This window comes from Oxyura jamaicensis, chromosome Z, assembly GCF_011077185.1.
Source record: "Oxyura jamaicensis isolate SHBP4307 breed ruddy duck chromosome Z, BPBGC_Ojam_1.0, whole genome shotgun sequence".
Taxonomy (NCBI): domain Eukaryota; kingdom Metazoa; phylum Chordata; class Aves; order Anseriformes; family Anatidae; genus Oxyura; species Oxyura jamaicensis.
This window is the reverse complement of record NC_048926.1, coordinates 60,972,641-60,993,602: the sequence shown is the minus strand read 5'-3', so window position 1 is coordinate 60,993,602 and position 20,962 is coordinate 60,972,641.

Here is a 20,962-nt window from a genome sequence, read left to right as displayed (position 1 = left end):
GTCTTCTGGCAGCTAGGGCAGTGCTACAGGATGCCTGGGAAATTCCCAGATGGACACTCAGGAAAAGCTGCACAAATTTCTCTCAGATGTACCAGAGCTATGCAGGTAGTTTGTCCTGCTGCGTGCAGCTGAGCTTCCTGGAGACCTGTCCAGTCTAGCACCTACCAAAAACTGCGTTCATTTCATGTATAACAAAGCAAAGAAAAAGGAATAACAGGTGAAATATAGGTGCAATACTTGTAGATAAATTAGGGGGTGGATGAGATTTCTCAGGCCTCTGTTCCACTTTGCCGTAATTCAAGGAATACTTGAGTGTGAGACACAGAATGGCTGAAGACTCAAGGACCTGAAGCTTTTGATTTTAGTATATCCTGGGTGCAGCTGCACTGTCTCCCAGGATCTTCGGGTCAGCCCTGACACCAGTGCACCTAGCTGGCTTCAGCAGCCACAAGATGGGGATCTCCATCACCTGAGGCAAGTTCAGGACACCATCCAGAATGGGGGAGGGTGGGCTGCCTACCTTTCTTTCATGTGTGCTTTCTCATCTTTTGCTTGAGCAGCCTGGTCCTGATGAGGTCAGGCTATCAGGATCCAACTAGCCCTGGTCAGCAAGCCCTGTCTTGAATCCTTGCTTTGGGCAGAAGGAAAAATCACACCTGATGTGAGCTGGCAAAAGCCTGCTTGAGGCACTCGGTGGGGAGGGCACGTGGCCAAGTGGAGGTCTGCAGGGCTGCTCTGGAGGTGGTGGTGGTGCTAACCTGGACCACTGATGGCAGCATCCTAGCCCCCAGGGGTGACAGGTTCCTGTCGTGGCCAGCGAGGTGACCTGCTCAAGGTGACCTGTTAGCTAAAGCCAGGTCTTTTGCAGAACAGCTGATGACCGCAGCAGCATCCACGAGCTGCTCTCAGCAGGACCAGTGAGGCTGCTTGCTGTGCTTTGCTGGGCTTGGCTAGCAGCAACTTCGCAGGAGCGCCGACGGCGCGTGGACAGAGAAGCTGTTGTCTTCTCATTTCTCATGCATGCCCACCTTACTGCCCCTTCCAAGTCTTGCACACAAGGTCTCTAAGGATAGCCACCCAGCATATTAAGTGAATTTTCACACTACATAGATAATTTCAGTTACTTTTTATAATATCTGAAAGAAGAAGTTTTGGTAGATTTTCTCTTCTCTCTCTTTACCTAGGCAGAAAAGAAATGGGAATGCCATGTCAACGAACCAAGGCTCCAGTGCTTTATACTTCAGATATTTCTAAGCTTTCCCTTCTCTTTCTGCACCCTATTTAAAACATTTCACGTATTTTCAAGTGCACAGCTTTCCACGGGTATGAGCAGACAAGCATGTAATACTTTGAACCGTGGCTGTTTGCCTGTCACACCGCAGTAGGGCTACGTTGCAGTCGGCAGTCTCGTAGCTGCACGTAGCCTACCAAAGTTCACAGGAGCAGCATCAGGAGAAGCCGTGCAGCCCACAGCCCCTGGCAGGCTGACCCAGCAGTTTAGCTGCAGGTGAGGTGCATCCAGTGGGCAGGCTGAGCACCAGCCACCCTGCTCCTGGGGGCTTGCAGGCATGCCTAGTGAAAGCCACATTTTCCATGCTTTTTCCCATTTCTTTAGCCACATGAGACCATGCAAGAGCTCAAAAATAGATTTTGCTTCCCCATTAGCATCCAGATCACCCCTCAGAACAGCTATAACTGGCACCTCGGGTACTTAATATCACCATCCGGAAAATTACATTAATTCATGTACACTTGGAAGAATATAATTTATTATGTTTTTCACTGAGTATGGAGGTGTAAATCTGTTTCTGAGCATCATTCTTGCTTAATCCTGAAGGCTGGTCTCCTGGTATTGTTCAAGGGGTCAGTGCTAAATGATGGATAGATCTGAAATCATACATTCATTCCTGAAAAGAACTTTAAAATGTTATTTATTCCGGTAAAGTGAAAGAAAACATTCATTTCTACAGACTTTCCACAAGGAAAAATCGACAGGAAGGATTATTATTATTATTTTTTCCCTGCATCATATGAAAGCAGTCTTGTGTTAACTACTTTGCTTTTCCTTGCTTTGTGAATGTTAAAAAGCTTGGAGCACTTTGTGTGGTTTTCATCTTTTAAGAGCCAATGCAACAATTACTAAATTTAATTTTAAAAAGTTTTGTAAGCATTCTTCTTCAGAGGTGAAGCCAAGAATTTAGAGTTTATAGAGCTGGCTTTCATGAAGATAAGAGGACCACCATCAAACAGCAAGTCTTTAGATTTTAACTTAGCTTTATGACTTGTTACTTTTACTATAGGAGATAAAAGGAAAGATGTAATGTAGCAGAAATATTTTCTTCCTACCATCCTGCTTTTTGCATAGTTATCAAATGCATCTCAATCTAGTCACCCTAATAGACAGCATACCTAACTAATTAGGCCACTGACCTGCCTTAGTAAAGCAATCCCCATGTATTAACATTGAACTAAACTTACTGGCTTCTACTCCAAAATGAGTGAATTTGTAAAATCAACTCATTATTGTGAAGGGAATTCTGCAGGTTCTCATATGGTTCACCTCTAGGAATGTTCCTAAGGTTTTAAGGTATTCCAACCAAACAGATGGGATAAAAAATGAGGTTGTGGCAGAAATTTTCCATCCAGTATCACTTGGAAATATATAGCAATCACTCTATTGTTTTCAGTGCTGTTCTCGGAGTTAAATCCCAGCCAACCAGATGTGAATGAACACCTAACTAGTTTCACTACTTTCACATGCAGCTTTGAGCACCTTATACGATGATGCGATGACAAACACTGCAGGCTACTTAGAATGCCTGAGCTCCACATTTTCCCAGCAACTATCTATAAGTCACCAGAAGGGACAAAACAGGTTGCATTTCCATTTCTACAGTTTAGAGATTATATGCCCTCCCTTTATACAATGCCGGTGCTGGAACAGAGAACAGCATAAGGATTAAGAGAGTCTGCAGCACAGAGATTTAAGGGAGAAAATGCACAAGGTATGGAGGAAGCAGACTCGTCCTGAATTTCTAGCAGCCTTTTCTTTAACTTTGGCATACTGCTCTTTATAGGAATATAATGAGCCTGGTGTTTCTAGGTATTTCAGATTAAATATGCAATTGTGCTGCTAGATGTGAAAGGCACAGTTGAATTATAACAAGTCTTGCTGTCTGCAGGTGGGTACCTGCTCCTGAGTTACATTTGTGGGAGTATAATAAGTCATTTTTTTTCCTCTGGAAATCCTATATGAAACCCTATTAATTTTGCAGCTACATCTGTGACAGCTGATATATGAAAACAAGAGATGAAAGAAGCAATTTCTGCTCCAGTATTTTTCTTTAAATATATTGTTCATATGGGACACCTATACTGCTAAAAGTAACTAATGAATATGAGCATCACTGAGTCAGCACTGTGAAAGCACAGATTTGATGGGGGTAATACTGCTGATCTGGCTTCATGGGAGCACTGCTGTGTTTTGTGTTTACCTCATGCAAAGAAAATCCAGGATCCTGAAGGTCACCCTTACGCAGAGACCACTAGGAGCCCCTCAGGTTTTGACGCAGCATCTTTTCAGCATTGGTCTGCTATAAAGATGCTGAGAGCAAAACTGGGACATTCTGAGTGATGTGAAAATCTAAAAGCTGGTGACTTCAGCTCACTTCAGAAGCATTTTTTCTCTTTAGAGTTCAGGCAGAAAATCATTCGTGTTTCACTCAAAGAGTGCCCTCTCTCTATTTTTAGGCACTTGGCACTTCTCTGTTAACATTTGTGAATCTGTAAGCAAATACATAATTTCTAACTAAAATGCCAATACTGTTTAAAAACATGGAATGAAATTTCTCTTGAAGAATACGTTAAGGCTGACAACCATATAAATGAAGAGCCCCAGCATTTATGTTTTGCAGCAACGGTGTGGGATTTTCTGGTCTTCTACATTTGTTTGTTTGTTTGTTCACTTGTTTTAATCTAAAGCCACTGCTAAATTTGACCCTTGTCATTTGGAGTCTGCTGAGGGCTGGGGAGCAGTAGGAAAGAGGGAAACTTGTCCAGTCCTGCAATGATCTGTGTCTCAAACCTTGCCACTGGAGGGATGCTGAACAAGGGCCATTACTTATGACGCTTGTGACAGCTTATCGGATTTTGTAATTTGCAGGGCCTGGTCTGCATGCTTCACAGAACAGCCATTTTCCCAGAAGCTGGTTTGCCCCAAAGTCATTTTGTTTGTTCGTTTTTAACTCAGTGTCTGTGCTGCATATTGCCTGCATATTCTTGCTCATCCACATTGCCTCTGCATCACTGTTAGCAAAACCAATTGTAGGGGGAGAGGGAAGATTGCCTCCAGGTGAGTGGCATATACACAGCGATACTTTTCTGATAGATCTGGGAGGCACGGGTTTATGCTCTGTTAATGAGATCATTTGGAGTTAATGCAGCAACTTGGGCTTTTGTCCATTTTTAGGCAGTTTATTGTCTGCCTATTCAGACAGAGCTTAGTGAAAGGTAAAGGATACTTTGGACATCTGTGCTGAGTAAATGTCATGTGAAATGACTGGGACAGCCTCAGAACCGATGTGCCATAGCACTGTTGCACTGCTATGATGTAGGAAAGCAATGAGGGTTTGAGCACAGAGTACCTCTCAAAAGGAGTAAAACAAATAACTTTTTTTTTTTTTTTTTTTTTTTTTTTTTTTTCCCAGAATACTCAAAAGTGTAAGTCATTTTTCTCCAATTATTATCTTTCAGTATTCAGTCCAAGTCACAGCATTTCTTTAGACCAAAAATCAATTAATTTTGAGACATTTTGCCAAAGACTGAAAACACCAAAGTATCCACGCATGATTGTATGGGCTGTTTCTCTTCCACACACAATTTTTCTATTTCTATGCCAAACAAAAACAAAGCATTAGGCAAACCATAACCTTAAAAGAGAAAACAAATCAGAAATACCACACACACCCTAGTACTTTTCTTCCTTGTATCAACTGTTTCTTTTTCTCTGCAGCAGGCCCTTTACTCTCTGAATCAGATCCTTCTTTTGCCATTCAGTTAATTGTAATTTACTGGGCTGGAACACCACTCTTCTGTGCAATGTGCAAATATGTGCGCCAGGCAGCAACAAGCATGCAACAAATCCAAAGCACACAAGTCAGAAAAGGCAAGAAGAAAAGTGCAAAGAGAGGGAGACGTGCTGGTGAGGAAATAAGCAGCACTGTGTTCCCTTAACTTTGCTGGGATTGTCTGTGAGCATAAACGCATACGTGTATTTATGTTTTGATGGGCTGAGATGTAAAAGTAGACCAAAGAAACTGGGGGAGGGAGAGGAGAGGTTTGAAATTCTCGTGTTCATTCAAGGGAGCTGTTGCACCCAAGTTTATTCTGAGTCAGTGCTGTGGTATCAATCACTGCATTGTGTGGGTAGGTTGGAGCAGAAAATGCAGACACACACACACGCTCACCCGTGCACATGCACGCACACACACACACACTCCTAGTGCTCTGGAGAGTCCAAATCTGCTTAGCCCTGTGATGTACTATAGATACTTCACACACAGAAAAATGTGCTGAGCAGTAAGCAAAAAAGCAGTGCTGTTTACCTGCCAGAGCTGAGGGTCACCTGCTGTGGCTGCCTAGCGGCGGTGTCCTTAGCTGAGAAAGGCAGTACTGGAACTATTCCTCTCTTTCTGCTTTTCCTTTGTTCCCGTTCTTCTAGGGGTTGTGACCATTTTTCACAATTTCTGTTATCACCTGCTTTTTTTACCATACTTGGGATTTTTACATGTGGGATACATATTCCTTGCTCTCCTTGTTAAGCCCCACGTCCGGTTTCACCAGCTCTAGAGGCAGCACTCCTTCAGTGACCAGTGAATGGCGATTTGCGGTTTGTGCTTCCATCCTTGGCCTTCTGTTACCACCTGTGCCTGTATTCTCAGAACCCCTACTACCATCTTCAAACATTTTTTGCTGCTTTATTCTGCCATCTTTTGGCTATGCTCCTGAGGACCAAGAGCAGGATGACCTCAAAGCCATGTTACCAGAAATACCATCTAAAGCCCCTGTGAAAATCAAAATACTTGCAGTCTGAATATATTTGAGAGATTTTAAAGACCATTCTAGAGTATATATTTTCCAGATATGAATATGGATGTGTAACACGTGCAAGGACCTGTACATAGTACTGCTTCTCTCCATCTCCAGTAAGGTTTCTTTTGTGTTAGAAAGCATGCGTCTTTCACATCAATAGTCTTCAGAGAGACCTCAATGAGAAGTAGGACACAACCTGCTTATGCAATAATAAATACTGTAAAACACAGAACAAACTCTGCCTGACCTTCAACCACTTTCCAAGAAATAGTTTAAGTATTTTCCAAAAAGGCAACAGTTATGTAGGAAGTTGTCCAGCTTGGCAAGTGTGTGAGAAAGAGATGCCAAAAGTCCAATCTCACTCACCAGCCTCGGGAGTATAATATTTACCTGCAAGTTTCCATTCGGTAAATTAGAGATAAGCATTGGCCACTTTTCTTACATCATGAGAACAATGCATCTGCATAAATACACAAAAGTCTTTCTAGCTCACCATATTTATTTTTAATGTTATGCTAAACCATATGAACTTCTTGGGCACAGTTGTTTTGGTCTGACTTCCAAGTCTATTTCAAACAGTCAAAATTCCTCTACCTGCACTCATTAACCCAACTGAAATAAAAGCTAAACAAAAGTCATACATTTTGAATAACAGTGCTGGAAGAATTGCTCCAGCTTTTGTCTTACATCTAATAAGTTTACTCAGACACAGCAAGAAAGAGAAAGATTTTGCCCAACATTTCTCTTTCCAACCTCCTTTATTTATGATGAGAAAATAAAATCAGATGTTTTCAAAACTATGTGTTTTGAGGGCTATCAAACTCACTTGCTCTCTTGATTCTCCAGAACAAGTATGCATAACTAATTCCAAGTTTATTGGTTTTCAGGTCTTCCTACCTTGAGTGTCATGCAATCCAATTTAAGGGAGGCTGCATTCCAAGCACTCTGCAAGCAGAGAGCCCCAGTGCTTCAGGGTTTCCTGGTTGATAATGTTTTTCCAATGCCAAAATACCACAGACAGTTAAGTAATCATATATACTTTGCCTAAAAATAGGACAGTGAGTCTTGCCGTTAGGAAGGAGATTCTTCACCTCTGAAACTAACCTGATCACAATATGTCTTAGGGTGACTGAATGTGATCTGAATGCACATGAAATGTATTTGTTGAAAATGGTCATATGAAAATTAGGCCAGTTTCCTTGAGCAGCTCTTAATCAGCCCTTGAAAAACTTGAATATGCCAGGCAGTTACTGGTTACTTCTTATAGAGTAATTCAATAGTATTAGCTTGATGCCCACTGACATTCTTTGAATTTGAAAAATATCAAAGCAAAGAGAGGAAGGGCTGAGTTCTGAAATGCTCCACACTTCCTGGCTACAGTCCAGCAAAGCACTTACTCACATTCTCCATTTAAAATAACCAATTCCACTGCAGGCTGTTCACATGCAGAGTAGGACAGACATGCTACGATTGCAGGAGAAAGTTCCTATATATGGAAAAGAAAAAAAAAAAAAGTTGCTTGAGGTAGTTTTTCCTGTAAACAGACCATAGGTCAAAGAGAAAATACTTAAAAAATAAGAGAAGAAATGCTGATATTTGAAGCTTTGCTACCCACCTAAGTAACTAGTAAACGGAAAAGTGTGTTTAGGTACATTTTTAATTTCTTTACATGTATGCTTCTTCTTCTTTGGAAATTCTGCAGTAGTAGATTTTGACTGTCTGGCTGGGAGATCAGACAGTCTGGGTGGAGCATAAGCTGCAGATGCCCAGAAAACTTGGACAAATATCTTGCATGCACAAACAGATCAAAACAGCACATCAGCAGCTAGTGCACAAGTACTGAGTGGACACTGCCCAATGTGCCCTTCGAAAAAGGCTGTGTCACAGCAAACCTGCTACATTTGGACATGCTGAGTTTCTGAAAAACAAATGCAAGCAGACTGCTGCTGGGAAATAAGGCAGCTAAAGAAGGCATGAAAGTGTAGATGGAATATGCTGCTGGCTGGCTTTTAATTATGTCATTTCTATTCACAGATGCAGAGCTGAGTATTATATAGCTGCTAGCACGCAAGCTGTAATCATAAAGTAGTAAATGAGGAAAAGACACTAAAACTACAAAGTAACCATAGAAAAACAATTTTAAAGATAAAGTGATTTTCTGAAGAATGTTTATTGCTGGAACTTGTTTTATCTGCTTCTGCTCCAACAGGACAACATTAACAACAACAACAACTAAAAAAGGGGGTAAACCAGCAGTTAAGTAAACAAGCATCAAACCCACCCTCATTAGAAGCAGTCACTGTATTTAACAAGTACACCAGAGAAAATATAGAAAGTAACACTTCGCTCTGCCATGCAGCCCACAATCACGCTTCAGGAGGAAAAGCAGAATCTAAAGTTAATGTACAATGAATTTTCCAATCACTGTGAGCAGCCTGGTAAACAAGCCACAAAATAAGAACATACTTGAGTGTCCACCATCCTGCTGACTCCACTTCACTGGGTCAAAGGGCTGCTGCACAAACTTTTCATACTGTCCTTCATGTTCTGGTGTAAGCCAGGCAAAAATCAGAGATGTTAAGCTAGAGCAATTGCAACATTCACTGCCCATAAGTTAAGCTAGTTAACTTGAAACTTTAACCAGTCAGATAGCATTGTCTAGTATTTTTAAAACATATTTTTATATGATTCCAGAATATCATATTTTCAAATAGGGCAGTAGGTGAAAAGGTGGTGAAATCTATGTATTGGGTTAGTCACCTATTCTGTTTTTTTTTATCTGGCTTGGAATGCATTTTAAGTATTTCTTTTAAAAGACTGTATATGTTGACATTGTAACAACTGTATGCACTTCATAAAGGCAAGCAAGCACTATTATCAGAGAAAGAAACTGCTGCAATTTGACAATTTTAAATAAATATCAGGTTGATTTCATAGCTGAGGACTATGTTGTTACATGCAATATAAACTGTGAAGAAAGCTGAAGGAACCACCCTCGGCATGAGACTATGGCTTCTGAGAGGGATTATTCAAAAGTCTCAAAATCTGCCCCAAAACCTTTTTAGGACATATGCTAATCTGCTAAAACAAACAAACAAACAAACAAAATCAACTAAAATAAATAAAATGTTTTTGTTGTCAGTTCTTTATGATGACAAAGAACAACATGCTAAAAAGATATGCTGAAAATTAATTAATTATCATTATTCTTAGGTTATTGTAAAAAGCAGAATGCAGCACCAGTTTGTGGCTATGCTAAACAAAACAAAACAAAGCAAAAACAAACAAACAAACAAAAAAACAACAACCCCAAAGTCTGTTTCACATGTCAATATAGTATTGCAAAATGATAAATGTTATCTGAGTAATATCTGGCTTGGAATGCACTAGAGGGTGACGAGAATATTTCTGTTTGCTAACAAGGTAATGTTTGAATTGATTATCCAGTAACTACTGCTGATAAGCCTGGGTCAAATGTAGGCTGATTTATTTCTTATCTGCTACTAACACTAATATTCCTGTCTTCTTAACCATGAGGCATTCCGTAAGTCTAAGCAAAATATTTACAAAATATTTGTGTCTTCTATAATATATTTATTTGTTTATTTAATACTCATACTTTTGTATACTACCTTCTGTGTGAATAACGAGGCCTCTAAGTACTCATAAACATTTATGCATCAGTGTTCGGCCAGGCACCTGCCATACAGGCATTGTAATGCTTTGCCCAAACAGGACTTTAAGGCACTTGGTCATGCTCCATTCCCCTTCATGGCTTGATCATGAAGGGAAATCCAGAAAGCTAACTTTTCTGTCAGGGACAAGAACTGCCCAGCCAGAAACACTCAAATTTAAACTCCTGATGAAGGTACACAAACCTTGGACACCTGCTGTCACTCCTAAAGGAACCTGAAAATCGACTTGATTGAATTGCCTTGACTGCCTAAACTCATTACACCTTGTTTTTGCATCCTTTCACCAGCAGATAAACCAGGAAAGCATTTGAGTGCAGGGGCAGGTTAGGGGTATGATGTTGCCCAGAGTTGTGAAATTTGAGTTGTAAATTTGGAGGTCCCAATTCCTAGAGAAGAGCCCTCACACACAAGAACCCTGAGACATGTTGGGCAGGACTATTCTCCATTATCTTGTTCCTCCATTATCTTCATTCCTCCACTGCAGGCTAGTAGCTCCATGGAAAGAGCAAGAAGAAAAGAAGAGTAGCCTACTGGTGAAAGTATTTCAGCAGGATTGAGGACATCATAGAAATATAGAATGGTTTGGGTTGGAAGACATCATAAAGATGTCTAGTCCAAGGAGCAGCCAGGAGGCTGCTATGGGCAAGGCACCTACCATTACATCAGATTGCCCAAAGCCCCATCCCATCTGCTCTTGGACATTTCCAGGGAGGGGGCATCCAAAACTTCTCTGGGCAACCTGTTCCACTGCCCCACCACCCTCTGAGTGAAGAATTTTTTCCTTAGATCCATTGTAAATCTTCCCTCTTATACTTCAAAGCCATTTCTCCTTATCCTATCAGTACACTCCCTGCAAAGAGTCCCTCTCCAGCTATCCTGTAGGCCTTCTTTAGGTACTTTGCCAGAACCAACTGGCCCTTTCCATCCCCTTCCCTTTGAATGGCAGAACTGATGTAAAAACTACTTGTGCTCCCGTGTCCTTTACTGCTACTCCAGGGCTCTGTGATCCCTCTTGATGCTCCTCTGACAGCTCCTGATAGCATCACTGGTGCCCATGTGAAAGAGGAGCAGTGGAGAATAGCCACTAGACTGCATGAGGTTTGGCAGTTTCTTGTTGACATCCCTGATATAAGCAGCTGGTAAGCAGCAGACTACTCTCAAGTGCAGATCAGGTTGGCAAATGGTTGCCTCTGTACCTCTCAAAAGGGAGTCTCCTACTACTATCACCCATATCTAGATTCTGGGTTCTCCCAGCACTATTTACACATTCTGCATTTAACAGAAAAAGCAGCTGGAAGAGCAGCAAGAACACAGCCTAACACAACAAAGTGAGCCAGCCCTGTGTGTAGCAAGGTCTGTGCAGCACAGTCACAGCTGTGACACTGCATGTGTTCAAGAGAGCAGGTTCTTCAGCATAGCACCAAATTATCACAGTCAAACAGCTTCTTTGCAACCTAAGCAAGTATCTGTGGCTCCTATTGCATAGCAGCACAGTGGAAGAGAGAGGACAGGAAGGGCGCAAGGCTGAATACCTTCTTATTTCAATTTCTCATAATCAAAATGGAAGCTTTGCAATAAGCAGTTCAGAATAACAAGGTTACAACAGCTGTACTGAATAATACCTCTCCCCTCACCACCCCAGAGACCCCTACCAAGTCAGGTCTCAGCGTGCCACTGGCTGCAGAACACAGGGCAGGACAGAGGGCTGGATAAACTGCGTGCTTGCTGCTGAGTACCTCTGAAACAGCTTTGGTCAAGCAGCATGAGCAGAAGAGTACTTGTCCTATGGCTGATGTCCATCCTTTCTTATTTTTTGAGGCTTACAATGTACTATGCGCACTTTCCTCAGCCTCCTTCTCCAGGAAGGCAGGGCCTGTAGGGGCAGGTGTCTGTCTCTTTACCAGGCCCACAAAGTCCAGTTGCCAAGGAAGGTGTGGGAAGGCCTTACTGCCTGTGAGCCTTCCTTGCACCTCCAGAGGCTGCACGGGTCGGTGGCAGGGACTTGCAAGGCTCACTTCTAAAGGCTGCCTAGTGGAGTCAGTAAAGTCAGGAGCAGGGCGGGTGCTAAGGGAGCCTGGAGGGATGGCTATGAGGGCTGAGGACACTCTTTCTGTGTAGTATGGATAATGCTGGCCCCACATGAATGGTAGTTTTGGGGCCTGTAGCGTGCATTTGAATAGGGTGTCCTCCCTGGATTGACACTCAGGAACAGACAGATGCATATCTGTCATCTTCTGAGCAGAGCAAAAATATTAGCTGTGCTGAACGACCAAGCAAAAGAAACAAACAGATGTCAGCAGCAAGGACTCAGAAGTGGAATTGCAAAGAATAGTTTTTGAATTACTTCTGTATGTGAAGAGTATTATTCTTCATTGTATGCTGGGTAAGGCACTTTAATGGTGAAGTTCAAAAAGTGCTACAGGACACCCCTGAACTGCAAATAAAATACAAGGTTGAATTTGTGAGCATATGACAATATGCTGTCATGCTTAATCTCACTGTCCTTCGTGGCAGGCCTCCTTAGCTCAGGATCAGAGCTACGTTCTTCCAGGGGTGGAATTACTGGGCAGCAGCTAAGGGCTCTTTGCAGTGCTCTTTGCTCTGGCCGCTGGACACATCTGAGCTCAGCAATGACTGAGCAGATAGAAACATCCCTGTAAAAATCAGTGTCAGGAGGTCAGCCAAGTGTCAGCCACCAGACTTTCACAAGACAAGGAAGCTTCCACTGAAGATACAGAAATAATCACTCTAAAGTCAGAAGAAGGAATTACATTTTGAAGCAAATCATAAGCAGTCTGAGTACCTTCCACTCCACACTAATAGACAAAGAAAAAGTTGTCAGATAAAAATTAATTTAAAAAATCTAACACATTTTTCATAAATGAGCTGTTATTTGCTATTACCCTAACCAGAATTAGAATTAATATGGAATGGATTTGCAGCTCATGTCATGATTAATGACTGTGAGGCTTATGCTGGGAACAAACTCTTCCTATTGGCATGTTAAACAGTATAATTGGATCTGTGAAGGTCCTACATGTGTTTGTGAAGACCCTAATCTGATCGAAGTCAAAGCCATCACCACTTGGCATTACAAGGCTTGTGCTTCTTCATGCCTACCCAAGCTTTCTGCTAATTAGAGAGATCATAGAAGTTGAGGGTAGAGACAAGGGAAAAATGTTACAGAACTGCAAAAATCACTACTTAATTTATGTCTTTACGACAAAAAAGGAAGAATACGCCACATGTTACACTACTATGAAAGACGGGCAGACTATTTGAATAAACACAAAAAAGTCATTTATTCACTGTATGTGAGTGGTCATACACTAGAACGGGTTCCTAGAGGATCTTTGTTCTACTCGAACTGCTTCTGTGATTCAAAAATTATCACTGGATGATTATTCTCCATAGTGAGAAGGTTAGAAAGAATACTGACATGTCCATTATCCTTAAGCTCAAGGCTTATAACCTGGTGACATTTTGTCTAACATTTGCATTGTTATCACACGTTGCTTCTTTTTTAGTGCCTTGATTTCCCTGATAACTAGATCTTGATTTAGAACTGCCTTCAGGCTTTGGCAAGTCAAAGGCCACTCAAAGGAAATGAAAGCTAAGCTCTGTCCCTAGGGGGTGGCTCCTACAGCTGTTAAAATTTGTAAAATCATTTAAACACATTATCATTACACCAATTACACCACCTGCAGACAAAGAGAAGCAGTAAAGATGGCTATGGTATCCTTATGGTGATGGTATTAATTTTGACCTCGATTTTTGTGTACTTCCTTTCTTCTTAGGACTGGCAGAAGTACTTAATTTTGGTTGGCAAAACTATTCCACTATCCCTACTGAGAGAAATTAAGAAAAGTATCTAATACAGGAAGAAATGGAGACAAGTTACAGTGAGCTGGGACAAAGTGTTGTTTACATTCAATGGCGGAAGGGGAAGTGTGCAGTTGGTAGTGAGGTTTTTGTCTTCTTCATTGCCATTTCTGGATGTGATTTCTGAGGGTAAGATATATGAACCTCTACTGATGGTAGGTAGCTTAATGTCTGCATTTTGTTGTGACTCATATTCCTGCTACTTATCTTACTTCTTATCCTGCTTCTTATCTTACTGCATTAAAAACAAGACCTCAGGAAAAACTAGGTTGAATATGAGTCAGAAGTGCGCTCTTGCTGCAACAAATGTTAATGGTATCCTGGGCTGCATTAGGCAAAGCATTGCCAGCAGGCTGAGAATTGTGATCCCTCCCCTCTACTCAGCAGTGGTGAGGACACACCTGGGGTACCGAATCCAGTTCTGGGATCTCCAGTGCTAGAGAGACCTGGACATATTGGAAAGAGTCCAAGGGAGGGTCACAAAGATGATGAAGGGCCTGAAGCACCTGTCCCATGAGGAAAGGCTGAGAGGGCCAAGACTGTTCAGCCTGGAGAAGAGGAGGTTCAGGGTGGATCTCATTAATGTATAGAAATACCTGAAGGGAGAGTGCAAAAAGGACAGAGCCAGACTCTTTTCAGTAGTGTCCAGTGCCAGGACAAGAGGCAAAGGTCACAAAACATAACACAGGAGGTTCTTTCTCTCTGAATATCAGGAAAGATTTATTTATTGTGCGGGAGGTTGTGCAGTCTACCTCCCTGGAGGTATTCATGAACTGTCTGGATATGGTCTTGGACAACCTGTTGTGGTTGGCCCTGCTTGAGCAGGGGGTTGGACCAACTTGGACCTCCAGAGGTCCCTTCTGACCTCCACCATCCTGTCATTCTGTGAGAAACCTGCCTAAGATCCACAGGAAGCCAAAACAGAGGACAGCATTGATGTCTACAGGTCACTCTCTAAAGAAGGCTGACGAACAATTGTCTCAGTTACTGCATAGCGTGCTCTAACCAAAAAGTTTTGCTGTTTTCTTTTTGAGAGCAGTCTCCAACCCTCCTTGTCTGGTACAGGCAGAACTGGGCTTCCAGACTCAGCTCTATGCAAAGTTGCCTAGCAAAAGAAAACAGTCTTTGGAGCATAGAGAAAAAATGAGATTTTTCTCCCTCCCATCTCCACTTTCAATGAAACATCCTAATCAGAAAGACATCAAACTTTCTTTTAGTCTTTGTTGTTGCTGCTTTTTACCTAGCTTTTGCATTTTTGGCTTCAGAGAAACTGAACTTGAACAGCAGAAAATGCTCTCACCAAATAAATGCACAGCCTGGAAGTTTGGTCAGTCTTCTGGTGACAGGGTGTTAATCACAGTCATACAGAACACAAGGCAAAAGGAGGCATTGCTGTCACCACCCAAGTTAGCTTGGATCCTGAGCAGATGGAGACACTTCTTTCTGGCTTTCCGTATCCTCAGTGGAAGGGACACAATGAAGTGGTGACATCACATTTGTGTTAGAGTCCTAATTCTCTGAAACAAACAAACAAATAAACAAACAAAAACAGTATGTAAGGAAGGTCTGACATTAGATGGATTAGATACTCACTGTCGCTGTCTGTAGTGCAGGGTTCTAGTCCGCCGGGGGTTGCTTGTCCCTAGGTTGCCCAGGGAACAATTTCATTGGAGCTTGGTACTCCAGTAGAAGAAACCTTGCTGTCTGCACACCTGTCTTCCTCCCCCAGGGCTCTACTCCTGTTGCTGTTTTTGCAACAGTGACCTCATTCTATTCTTAATGGGAACTTTAAACCCTACCTCCTTTACCCCAGACTAGTCCCTGGCTTTCTTACAGCACATATAGCTGCAGCTGCTGGCATTTAATTGGATTTTTCTATAACCCATGATGGCTTTTAGCCTTTTGATGTACCTTCTATCCATTGGTCCAACCCCAAACATTCTCTTTACTTTCAGCATTTCCCCCCTCACACCAGTTAATAAGTAAATGATTTAATGATCCTTTTAAAATTTCAGAGATCTACCTGGCAACCTCTACAGCTTGCATAATTATCTGCAAGCAATTCTGGGAGTAGTAAGAACAGATGAATAAACATCTAAAGACACAGCACCAAAAGAGTAGGAATCAAAATGCTCAGAAATCCAGCCAGCATTTTTAATTCTGTCATTATCATAACATTACCAATGTTAGCTCTGAAAGCCAACCAGCCAGTGGAGCTCTTGGAAGTGACCCCAGGGACCATGCATATGTTTGCACAAACACAGTGCATTGCACTTGATTGCAGTCTAATCAGGAGAGTAGGAAAAACTTTGCTAACTTCAATCTACCTGAAGCTGGTATCAGCAGCAGTGTCAGAACCAAACATGGGCCAGATAGCCGTGTGTTATGCAAACCCCGTGCATGCAAGCCTGTGACTGCCAATTCTTCGTTCGTATTGCTATCAACAGACCTAGATTTCTGCCACCTTGGGTACAGGTATAAATGCTGTAGTCACACCTGACTGCCATGCAGACTTACTGTAGGCATAAAAGCCTTTGAATGTTAGGTTTGGATACAGTTGCCACATCACATTAGCTCCATTTGCTGCTTTCCAGGAACTTGCTATATCCTCCTGCTTATGACGAATCTTTCCATTATGGTGGAAGATGATAGCCCAGAACAACTAAATTAGAAAAACAACGAGGCAAAATGTTGTAATAATAACACTATTTGAAAGCAGAAGGTAATTCATCTGTTGAAGAATAAGACTTCAAAGAGTACAGAAATGACCCATTGACATCTTTCTCCCTAATCTTCCATGCAGATCTTTCCATCAACAATGAAAATTACACAGCAACTAGTGATTAGCATACTAGCATTTATTTATTCTTCCTTTTTTAAAAAATAAAAATAAAAAATCAAATAAGGATACTTCTGTGGTATTGGTTATCCTACTTTGGAGCAGCTAAGGAAACGCAAGGAAGTTCAGAGATCTTTACTAAGGCCTATACAACCCACTATCACACAGTTCAAGTCTACATATGTGCAGATCAAATTACTCAATAAAGAAGATAAACAAAAATTTTATTTGCTCTTCCTTTAAACATGAGAATGAGAGTAAAACTTAAACATCTGGAAAAAGGGAACCAGATTTGAAGTGTCTTAAAGAGACAAAAATAGCATACCCTTTTGAAGATATGAAGCCACACACATGCACACAAACACCCCAACACACAAAGACCCCTTACAAAATACCAAAGCGTGCTATCCTGCTACAAAGGAAGGATAAATGCCTCTAGTTGCCATGCCTAAAAATGGGAACTAGATCATAATTTTGCCCTTGTACAAGAGTGTTTTAATGGTGCATTTAGAACTCATTCAATTCAATAGACTAGCCTTCACCGATACTATCTCATGCAGGGAAACCTAAGCAATCACATGTTATTTCCAGCTCAACCAGTTCTGCAAACTCAGTATATAAATGGACTCGGATCATCAGCGTTATAAACTGAAGAGATGACAAAGGCACCCAATGATTGTAAGTGCTTTTGAAATCCATTAGGCAGCACTGGGATGAACTAAGTGCTTTCTAGACCTACAGTGAGGGCCTCTTCACATTCAAGGAGTTCAATTTATGAAACAGCAAATGCTTAGGTTAGGGAGAAACATTATTAAGTATATAGCAACTTAACAACTAATGCTGTTTGTCATACAATAAAATGGAAAAAAGCATTCAAAATGATTTAAACACAAATAAAATCAATGTAGAAATATAACAGTAAGATTTCTAATGGCCCTTAACACATTTCACAGAAAGCAGATTACATAAAAGATTTCCCATTCTCAGCATGCAAAGCAAATGATAACTGCATAGACAAGTAAATTGCTTATTATCTGGAAAAGATTGTGGCCAAAAAATAGGGGGAGTGGGGAGAAGAAGAGAGAGGAAGAAACTGTCTGAAGAGCAAATGTTTACCATCTCTGAATAGATTGGAATATGCATCTCCCATGCCATCTGTTTAATTTGTGATCCACTCTATTAAAGCTATTGCAGTAAATCAGGCTCTGAGGCACACACCAGAATTTCTGTAGATGTGGAGCTGGTGTACTAGATGTTTACAGACATGCATACTGATACAAAGAGGTTAATTTCTTCCCAAAAGAACTCACATTTGAAGACAAGAGACAGTTCAAAGGCTGAGAATGTGAACGATGAATGCTATAACTAACTTTTCTGGAATATTCCAAAGTTGTCTAAGGTTTCTCATGGCACCTCCTAGACCAAAGAATTTCTGAAAACTTACGTGATGTGAAATATTTCTAATGAAATGAAAGCATCTAAAAAGCAAGGATCCTAAAAGCACTGAACTACTGGCCTGCTTTTTATGAAAACATGTTAAACAAGAGGTAATGGGTGCACTGGAATAACACCACCTTTTAATAATGTCAGTAGATTACAATAATACATAAAGTACTTATTTTACCTCCTCCTTCTTTTGTACTGTGTATTGTAATTATATTTTTGAAACACTAGACATTTAGAGTTAATCTTTGACAGATTAGAAATACCACCAGAAGTAGACAGAAATAGAATTGGAAGTAGAAGTAGACAGAAGTAGAAATATCACCAGTTCTTCCTTGTAGTTCTCAGACAGCAGCATGGGAGAAGTCATTTACTACAGCTGGAAGAAACCAAAGAAAAGTTCTGTACACGAGCTCAGTTGTTTTTAACAACTGTGAGGCAGTGGCCACTTAATTACATTCAGGCAGAAGCAAAGATGGTGCATGCTGACTCTGAATACATTTGATCATAGATTTGATTTGATCATACATTGTGTCATAGACACACACTGGTGATGCTTTTACAATCTCCATTCATTAAACACCTGTCTAGATCAGCCCGACCTGGGAACTAATTCCGGGAACTTTCTACTGCCATCTACAGGCTGGTGTTACAGCAGCTTGAAGCAAGGGCACCTCTCAACGACTGAATCTTCAGGTCTTATCAAAAGACTGAAGACTTTAATGTCATGTGCAAACTGAAGAGCTTATTCTTCGTGAACTCATAAAAAATGCATCCGTGGAAGTAAAAAGCAGTTCTTTATCATATTTAAAGTTTATCCATGTGTACTCTGCATATATAGGCACTGTGATTTGTGCAGGTGCAACAACCATTGTTTTTAAACCCCAGTGCTAGCAGGAACTAAATCAGTTATCTCCCTGTCCTACCCTTGAGGTGAAGAGTGGTATGTCAGGACACTTAAATATGTGACAAAAGTTTTTGTTTGTTTGTTTGTTTGTTTTTTTGTAAAAAGTGGAAAGTCTTCTAGAATGAATTTGGAGGACAAAATCAAAAGCAAACGAAAAACAACAATGACAACAACAACAACAACAAAACAGAAAGAATTGCTTCAAAACACCTATGAATTAGAGACAAACCATATACAAAGTGATAACTACAGGTTCAGGAATAGGTTACACAGGCTGAGGATCAGAGGAGAATGAATTTTTAAAGTGATAAATAAAATTTATCGGGTCAGTAATGTTGTGTCAGTGTTAAAATAAAAGTGCTTTATGAGAACATAGTAGTTTATTGGAAACTAAGAATGAAAGTCCATACTCTCCACCAACTAGAGTGAATTAAAATTCAAGGACTACATACACAGACAGAAGTTTCATTCCTGAGTAAAGCACTCTCTTCTTAAAAATGTCATAGTCTCTTGACTCTCCAGCTTTCAGCCTCCCAGAAGTTTTCTGTTACCTTTTTTCATCATTTCTAGATAGGGAGTCCCAACCACAAATCAGTTTCCCTGCATCCTTCTGTTTACAGTGCTTTTGTCCTGTTTCATCAGGAGTGGTTCTACTTCCTCTTCCCAGAGGCATTAGGATGTACATTTGTGTGAATGTCCAAGATACCTGGGAGATCCAGCATTAGCTGCTGCAATTCCTTCATCTCTAAGTTAGGGCTGACAAATGAAGGATCAGGAGGTGCTTCACAGCAAGTCTGCCTTTCAATCTTTTGCTCTCTTAGGTATAAAGGTTTCAAGCTGTAGTGCCACCAGAAGCCCCTGGAACAGACAAGCAGACGTCAAAAAAAATAGAGAGTCATGAATATTTTCAGTGAAGAAGACCTAGTCTAGAGCAATTAAGGATGGGTTAGCTTCTTTTGACTTAGACTAGCATCAGCATTGATGATGGTTTAGACAACCCTTGATGATCACAGCAACAGTTTCTGTCTCAACAGACTTATTTCACCTTCAGAGTAAAACCTGTAAAAATAGAGTTAAAATAAGCAAGTCTGACATTTGAGGTTGAGCTTGTTGCTACTGTGTATCTCATCTGGAATGTCTTGGGTGGTGGTGGTGGTGTGAGTTGGGAGTGCACTAAACCAAAAATTCCCCAGGAATCTACTGAGGTGGCTGCAGTATGACTGAGCAAGTAGATTTTAATGAAGCAGTGAAACTCATCAAGGGTATTTTTCTCTCTGTTCTTATTCAAAACTACACAGAATCATTGAGAAGTAATGAAATACCATTTACTCTATGCCAGCACAAACAACTCCTCCACGTTAGGCAAAGAAAACACCATCTGTTGTCTTTTCTTTTCAAGTTATAGATTACAGAACTGAATAAAACATTTTTGGGCATATTTCTAGAGGAGCTCTACCATTGCCTATGAGTAACTACATTGTGAGAAGACATCTGAGAGGGAAACAACAACAACAAAACAAACAACAACAACAAGAACAAAATCATAAAGAATCACAGAGAATAATCTAAGGACAAAGACCCTCAAACAACCAGGGCTACAGAGCAAATATCTCTGTTCCTGGAGAGGGTCTCATGGGAACTTGTAATTGAATAGAATTGGTCAACAAGCAAATCCTAACCCCTATAAATCAGCCATTGAAGATCTACCAAGATCTAACACTTGCAAATTAATGTTCACATTGGTCAGGTTTCACCAAAGGTACAAATGTTAAGATGCTTGAAACAGGTGGTAAGCAATGTGATGCATTTATCTAGCAGATGTTATCTTGAAATAATCCATGGATACCTTTTTCAAAACAGATAAGCTTTAGTCCATGCAGAAGTACTGGCTTATTTTAAGTAGGTCAGACTGAAAGGACAGAGGGGAACTGCAAAAAGTTAAGGGAAAGGAAAGATGGGTGGTCAAAAAGTGTAGAATTAGTTCTGCATAAGAAATAATTAAATGAAGACTCTTCAGTGAAGATTCCTAAGTGAGGACCCTTCATACTGGAAAAATAAACAACTAAGTGAGGTATATGGCAAAGGTCAATAAAATCTCATAGCGTG